Source organism: Thermobia domestica, chromosome 9, assembly GCF_964235325.1.
Source record: "Thermobia domestica chromosome 9, izTheDome1.hap1.1, whole genome shotgun sequence".
In the NCBI taxonomy this organism is placed as follows: domain Eukaryota; kingdom Metazoa; phylum Arthropoda; class Insecta; order Zygentoma; family Lepismatidae; genus Thermobia; species Thermobia domestica.
In genome coordinates, this window is record NC_137462.1 from 124,582,983 (window position 1) to 124,591,697 (window position 8,715).

The 8,715-nt window shown below is 35.5% G+C and overlaps 1 pseudogene; it reads right to left on the bottom strand.

The window, feature by feature from the left end:
- Window positions 1–1,869: 1,869 nt before the first annotated feature.
- Window positions 1,870–8,486, bottom strand: LOC145660993 (glucose dehydrogenase [FAD, quinone] pseudogene; annotated as a pseudogene).
- Between the last annotated feature and the right edge of the window lie 229 nt (window positions 8,487–8,715).

An 8,715-nucleotide genomic window follows, 5' to 3' on the forward strand; every position in this document is an offset into this window, starting at 1 on the left:
ACATACAAGAAATAGACGGTCACTTGAACACACACACACAGACACACACACACACGCACACATAACAAACACAAATATAATATAGCGCTACACGAAAGTGTGTACATGTTACAATATGTAATAAATGTTGAGTTTTATATCTTTGTGACAAGCTTGTCTATTGGCTCTTCTATCTCTGTGTTCATTCAACCCTGCTTCGATAACAATAAATTATAAACTGCTCTCCTGAGAGATGCTAGAGAGTTTGACTCACGTACCGAGGTTGGCAAAGTATTCCAATCACGACACGTTGAGATTATATATGATTTTGAGGAATAAATTGACCTATGAATAGGAATTGAGAGCTGGCTATTGAAACGTGATCTTGTGTCCCTCTCATGGAAATCGCTTTAAAAAAATAAAGTGTTCTAGAAGATAGGAAGGTTCTCTAAACGTAAGTGTTTTATACAGCAATTTTCGAGTGCAATTTTCGCCGTTGATGCATATTCAGCCATTGCATCTTTTTAAAGAATGGCGTTACATGATCGGAGAATTTTAAGTTAAAAATAAAACGTACACAAGCATTTTGTACTCGCTGCAAACGCTTTTGTAAATGTATATCAGCGTCAGTTAAGGCGGTGTCACAGTACTCCAAATGTGGCACCACTAGGGTTTGAACAAGAATTTTTTAAACTGTGTTGGTAAAAAGTTTTTTAATTTGCTGAGAGAATGAAGAATACCAAAAGCCTTCTTGCATGATGCGTTAATTTGATCGGACCAAGTTAAATATTTGTTAAGTATGACGCCAAGATTTTTCACAGAGGAAGAGAAAGGAATATCTACGCCTTCTAAAGTTATATTGGAAACAAGTGAAGCATCTATTAATGTCGTTGCACGTTTGGAAGTAATTATAATTGACTTTGATTTGACTGGATTTAGAATCAAACAATTATTTGCTGACCATATAGCCAAATTACTCAAGTCTTCGTTCATCTTTGTTATACAAGTATCTATGTGCCTTGGTGAAGAAGATAGATACAGTTGAACATCGCCCGCATACATGTGATACAGTGTTTTAGAGATTGTGGTAAGTCATTAACATAAAGGTAGAAAAGAAGAGGCCCTAAAACACTACCTTCAAGAACCCCACAAGGGAGATTACGCTGACCAGAAACTAAGTTGGCAACCGCCACATACTGTTTTCGGTCGCATAAATAATTTTGGACCCACTTGGCAGCTGAGGTAGAGAAACTAAATTTTTGTACAAGTTTCTGTAGCAAAATGTCGTCGTTTATTCAGATACACAAAGATAAATGTAGCATCTTACTGTAAATACTACGGCCAATTCAACTATTTCGATATTTGAAATTTCTTTCCTTCTACCTGCCATTGTTCTATGGTATAGGGATTTCCGAAATTCTACTCAATATTGTATAACGTTCAAATATATTCAGAAAATGTGTATAATATATGTATCGAAGCATTAATAGTGTTTGTAGTCATCAAAGGATCGTTGAAAAATACAAAGAGTTTTATGTCTGAGAAATTACAGAACTGAAATCAACCTCATATCAAACTTACCGTCAAACAAACATATTAATAGTAGAGTCAAGCATTTTTATACAGATATATCTAGCTTTTGTAATCTAAAGTCAAATGTGGTTTCAGCTTAGTTGTAGAAATATTAAACTAAATGTACCATGAAGTTTAATACTTTGAAGTTTGATTCTCTGTATGACATATTGACATGTAGTTTTATTGATATTCAACCAAATACATATAAATAGAAATTACACTAATTCTTTAAAGAGCATCACAATTATATTTTTCCAAATTTAATTAAGTTTTTATTGCCCTTTTTATTAAAACATCATTATGTAAATTGTAAAGTTACAACCAGTCAGATTTAATAATGTCGGAGCCTTTCTCCCCAATCATTATAGTAGGAGCACTAGTATGACCACTCGTTATATAGGGCATAATAGAAGCATCAATCACCCGTAAACTCTTAATACCATAGACTCTCAGCTTGGGATCAACGACAGCTGTTTCGTCGTTAGGAGGTCCCATTTTGCATGTGCCCACGTAGTGAGTAAACGGAGTTGTGTAATGTTGTACGATACATTTCCAGTAATCGTTTGTACCATATGTATGGTCAGTACAACCCTCAAGGGGTTCCGTAATCAGTCGAGCACCAATTTTCTTGAATGCATGAGTTCTCTGAAGTTGAACACCGATATTTATTCCTTCTATTACCATCGAAATATCTTGTGGATGATCCAAATAGTTTGCATTAATTGCAGGGTAGTTCCAAGGGTTTTTAGATCTTAGTCGAATTGTTCCACGACTTTGAGGATGTAAATATATAGGTCGGATAATAAGGTGATTATAATAACCAAGAGGTTCTTTCGGTTCTTCAGCAATAAGTGAGGTGTTTTCTACCAAAAAGGTTGTTGCGTCAATCTGAAATTCGATATCTGGAGTATAATATGGTAAATCGGACATTTTAGTATGGAGGAAAGCTGTAAAAAAACCAGTTCCAGTCGATGAGATAGGTCTTACTTGCTTAAGGTGATAGTTATATTGATCACAAGCCTTGATTTCTTTAGGTATGGGGTACGTAGCAGTCTTTTCCAGAGAGAACACTAATCCCCCCGTAGTAATATGGTCTTGAAGATTATAACCTACTGGAAGATCACGGATAACGGGTATACAGTGTTTCTGAAGGTGGTCTTTGGGTCCAATTCCAGATAGCATAAGCAGGTGAGGAGATCGTATTGTGCCTGCAGAAAGTATAACTTCCTTTCTTGCAAATACTGTATGACTTTTCCCTCCTTTGTGAAACTGAACTCCTACAGCTTTCTTTTCCTTTTTATCAATGAGAATCTTAGTAACAAAGGAATTGATTGAGATATGTAAATTATTCCTACTTGCAATAGGCCTTAGAAATGCTTTTGCAGTACTGTAACGTTCCCCATTGGCACTGGTAGTTTGTGCAAGCATCACACCAATTTGGCTTTCACCATTGATATCCCTGTTCGGGAGTCCCATCTCTTCAAAAGCTTCTATTAATGAAACTGAATTACAATCAATATATGGAAACCGTTCAATAGGTTGGTATCCCCTTTTGGCGTGATAGGGAGAACTCGCAAATTCTTCATTTCTGTTGTCTTCAGATTTTAAAAAATATGGAAGAACATCATTGTAGCTCCATCCTTTGTTACCTAAAGATTCCCATCTGTCATAATCAAATTTGTTTCCTCGTGCGTAATCCATATTGTTTATAGTGCTACCTCCTCCAACTACTTTCCCACTAGGTCATGAACATGATTGGTTCCTTTCCAAGAGACAAGCATTCTTCTGATATTCTGTTCTGTATTGCCAATCAATATTGGTTCCTAAAAGATGCTTTTGATATGCAGGTATTTCAGCATCGTACGGTTGATTTCCACCTGCTTCTAAAAGTAATACTTCCCATTCTGGGATTTCGGTGAGTCTGTTGGCTACAACAGATCCTGCTGTTCCTGCACCTACTACGATGAAGTCATATTTGTCCTCAAAACGCACAGTGTCTTTGAGGGAATTTTTCTTAAATTTTTCAATCTTCTTTTCTTTGATAGCTATGTAAGGTATGGCTGGAGCATCTTCACATGAAGCATCATAACTATTCAAATTGCAGTGTTGAAAAGCACTTCTGGTGTAGCGTTGAGGAGAGCTCTGCATAGAAATGTCTGTAATGAAAAATAAATAAATGAAATATAATAATATTTAAAAATAGGAACTATTTTTCCTTAAATAACTAAAATATAACAGCTATTGGTACAAATAAAATTAGGGGAACATAAGTTTCTGAGCAGGTAATGGTACTGTTTTAAAACCAAATGCAGAGTGTGAGAATTAAGTCTGTCATATCTGTAGTTTGGCGTGGAGAAGAAACAAAATTGTGAACCTAAGGTTTAAGAACAAGTCAAGTTAATAATATAAAATTTAGTAAGGTAGAAACTTCTAAGTAGGGGCAGAGAATCCTACGGTAAACACACTAAAGACGAAATATTTACCACGTAGTAATCGTGGATCAGTGGTCAAGGCGCTCGATCAGTATTATGAGGGTCTTAATATCGGAACCACTGCGTAGTCTTACCACTACTACTACTACTACTATTATTATTATTATTATTATTATTATTATTATTATTATTATTATTATTATTATTATTATTATTATTATTATTATTATTATTATTATCTTAAAATATTAAAGGTTGGGAGCTTATCATGGCTCAGGTCATACCACTACAAGCAGAAGTGTGACATGTAGCGAGAATATTGCGGTTTTGTTTCGCGTTGCCCGCAAGAAGAGGAATTTCTTGTCTCGTGTCTAAAACAAATCAAAATCGAGACGAGAATTAACACTTTACATTCGAGACGAGACAAGACTAACTCAAATTATCGTCTCGCTCTGGAGATGAGAATCGAGACGAGATGAAAAGTTTCGTAGGCATTTCTCGTCTTATCTCGATTCTCGAAATAGTGTATGTCTATTCTTGAATTAACAATTGCTCTGTAGACTAAATCTCATATTCTATTTTTGTACCTTGTATTTCAGAGCTCAGCGAATTATATTCTGTGTAGGTATTTTTGTAGTAAGGTTTTTGTAATTATTTATGCATATCCGAAAAATTAATTCATTATATTCCTCAATTTTCAGTAATATTCACGTATTTTTATTACAGTTACTTTTCCTTAAAACGCACAGTGGAATACTTTCTATATGAAACTTTAGTGGAACACTTTCGTTTAATATTTGGGCAGTTGTAGGCAGGGATTAAAGTGGATCTGAAAAGGTAGAGGGACGCATGACTTCACCCTGTCTCCCGTGCCTATCTTTGCCCATTGTAATTTTTTTAGGAAGGTGGGAGACGCCTTAGATATTGTTTGGAAGTGGAGAACGATGTCCACTCACTTTCTGCTCATTTTTACCGCTGGTTGCAGGGACGTAGGCAGAGGTAAGTCTTGGAGTTCCGAATCCCCGACTTGATATCCTGACTTTGTTGTAAGTTGTGCCTAGTTTTAGGGCAAACTTAAAAATTTAATACAGTTTTATTATTATTATTATTATTATTATTATTATTATTATTATTATTATTATTATTATTATTATTTGTTGTTGTTGTTGTTGTTGTTTATGCCCTTCATGCAATTAGAACCAATCTCACATGCAGCACTACATCAGACCTAATTGAATATTATTTTGAAAATTCTCACATAAATAGATAAAATAAACAATTGAAACTTAACACTTCAAGAGTTCAAAACATGTCCTCGTTTTCGTTTTCCTCAGTTTCTGAGGACGATTTATCTATCTCGATGGCAACATTATCCTTGTCTCCATCAAAAACATTTTGCTGGTGGACAAACACCGTGCTCGTGGGTTTTCTCGGGGTTCTCCCGTTTCCTTCCACTTTCTTCATCCCACCATTTCACTCATTTATCATTATCACCGTCTCCTTTAGCCTAACCGGCATATCCGTGGGACGTTAAACTTAAAGATTTCATTTCATTTCAAAAACATTTTGCAACACGATAACTTTGTTCACTGTGCTGGAAAAATTTATAATAATTTTATTATTATTCGACTGACCATCTGTCTATAATGACAATTTAAAATATTTTTCTTTAAAAAAGAAATTGTTAAATGCATTCTATTAAGCATTTAGATTCTCATATTTATTAATGTATGCAGGTTAATATCTGATTAATAAAGCTATCATTATTAATTTCCTGTGTGTAGTATCCTAATTTATAGTTTGTCCAAATACACGTAATTAATCACATTAGAAAGACACTGATCAATTATTGACCTGTCATAAAGTTAGAAATAATGTACTTACGAGCAGAGCAGACAAACAGGCAGAATCTTTATTAAGCCTATTACTATTATTATTAGTAGTAGTAGTAATATTAACAATGATAACTTAATTCATGGCGCAACAGCCCTTAGAAGGCCTGGACTTATGGCACTCATTCCTGTGGGGTGATGTGTTGTCAGCAAATCGGCTACCCTCGCCGTTAATGCCGGCTTCCTGGACTGCAGTTCGCTACTTTTTTCTTTCAAGTAGCTTTCAATTGTCCTCACGACGCTGGGTGGACGACGCAGCGCCGACACCGTCTTGTGAGTACGAATGGTCACACCTATCTTTCCTCTGACCAAACCCAAGACTGCTTAACTTCGCTGATATCAAGGGGAGTGATATTCCAGTGTGGCTAGGATGTTGGTAATAAAACAAAAAATGCATATTGAAATAGTGAGGAAATTAGCTAGGAAATATATATAAGTACTAAACTGACTCCCTGGAGCTACGGTCCATGAGTGGCTATGCCTGCCCAATGTCGCAATAAAACAAGCATCAGCTACGCACTGAAAATATTCGAAATAGCAAGATTACGGTTTTCAAACTGTGTTGCTATTCCTTTACGCAGTGCTTGAAGTGGAATATCTAAGGAAGTATACCCCACATACTCCCCATCTTCTATTTAGAACATTGCCTTTACGTCATTTATGAAAAAAAAAAAAAACATAATGCAAAGGCTTGGGTCGGTAGTAGAGAAGTTTTGCTCTATAAGGTAACATTTACATACTTACCGACATAATTTACATAAAAGTAATTCGTGTTTTAAGCTGAACAGAGTAGAATAAAATAACTTTCATATATCGTCAGATGGTATGGCTTAATTGCAAAGCCTAGCTACCGAAATATACGTTCTTCAATCACGCTGTAAAAGCCATGGATGCCAAATGGAACAAATGCTGCACGATACTACTATGATAACCGTAATGGGGTTAGCCATATTGAGAGTTCTATACAGTTCTCCCTGAGTTCGAGCGGCAACGGCGGATTTATGAAGGATTTATGGTAGGGACAAGTAAAACCTTAGATCTCGACCTTCGATGAAAACATTGATCATGTTCTATCACGTACTATAATGATCTGCCCTCCTATCTTGAAATCTCTAATTCTCATTAATGTATCCATCATTAATCATTCTCTGTAAATTTTGAATAATTGGGGCGACATACTATCCTTGTCTGACTCCTCTTCCAGTCTCCATACTATTGGTTTCTTTTTCATCCAAGCGCATCTTGACTAGTTCTCCTACGTACAGGTTGCGAATGAGCCGTCGGTCTCTCCAGTTGACCCAAATTTCTTTAAGTATTTGCAAAAGTTTCGTCTAACTGACCCTTAGAAGTATTTTTGCCAGTCTATGAAGCACAAACACAACTATTTCTTTACGTCTAGAACACGTTCTGAGATAATTCTCATCAATCCAATGACATCTCGGATGCCTTTCTTCTTTCCGGAATTCGAATTGATCTTCCTACAACATCTCTTCCCTCTTCTTTTCCATCTGTCTATTCAGTATGCACGCAATTATCTTTCCAGGGTGCGAAATAAGTCTAATGGTTCTGTGATCGCTGCATTTCTTTGCTTCTTTTTTCTTGGATAACACTGTCCGACATTTTGGGATGAAGTTTCTGATGACTTCGATTTTTCTTGTGTTCTTAGATAATTTGGGGATGCTGATCACGAAACTGAACTTATTTTTACCCTAACACATCAGGTTTTTGCACAAAAAGCACAGAAACTTGTGAAAATTATGGAATTTGTGCATTTTTTGAATCAAAATAAAAAAATGAAACTCGAGATGAATACAATGTTAAGTGTGTTTCAAAATTATACATTTCTGTAGTTTTCAAAAATATGATTGCGTTTTTTATAGCACGTTTACTTTTTAATCTACAACTAATTTTCACATATTAGTGTTAAAATATACACATACTTATTTATTACGTAAGCAAGAATGGAAACCCTAGGTATAAATACTTCAATTTTACTTATGGATATTTATGATTGTTATGATAAATAGCCAAACATATTTCTGCAATGTTAGAATCGGCATTGGTGTTATTTGTAGTAACTATAGCAGCAGTAGTAATACTTGTGCATTAATATAGGAACAAATATACATGTAACACAAATGCGTAAATTAAAGTTTTTCAGTAGTTTGTAGTGCAATAAACAATACTAACAATTACTGAAATATATACATATATGAAACAGAAATCCATATATGAAGCCAGTTCAGAGAAAACTTAATGCACACATTATTCCCTTTTCAGAAGCCAACAAAAATCAGTGAGCATGTTTGTATTCCATCTTCCTTGATATATTTTCTCCATAAGTTTGTCTGATGGAAACTCTTTCCGTGTTCCTCACTGAACTGCCCAAGGTTACTTGGGAAGTAACTCAAGTGACTATGCAGGAAATCTAAAATAGCTTCACACTCATATTACATCCTAATCGTCGGAAGTGCAATAACATATCACTGACAAGCTCTTCGTAGTTCTCAGCCTTGTTATTACCCAAAAAGTTATTGACCACATTTTTAAAACTTGTCCACGCAAGCCGTTCAGCTTCAGCCATCGTACTCTCAAAACCTGGATCCATCATTAACTGTCTTATCTATGGCCCTACAAATGTACCTTCCTTCAGTTTGTCTTGTGTCAGTTTTGGAAACTTGTCACAAATGTATTTGAAGCATGCCGCATTTTGTTCAAAGCCTTCACGAACTGTTTCATAACGCCCAACTTTATATGTAATGGTGGAAGTAAGACACTAGAAGATTCCACTAATGGTACATGGAGAACATTTTTCTCACCAGGGACGAATGCAGTTC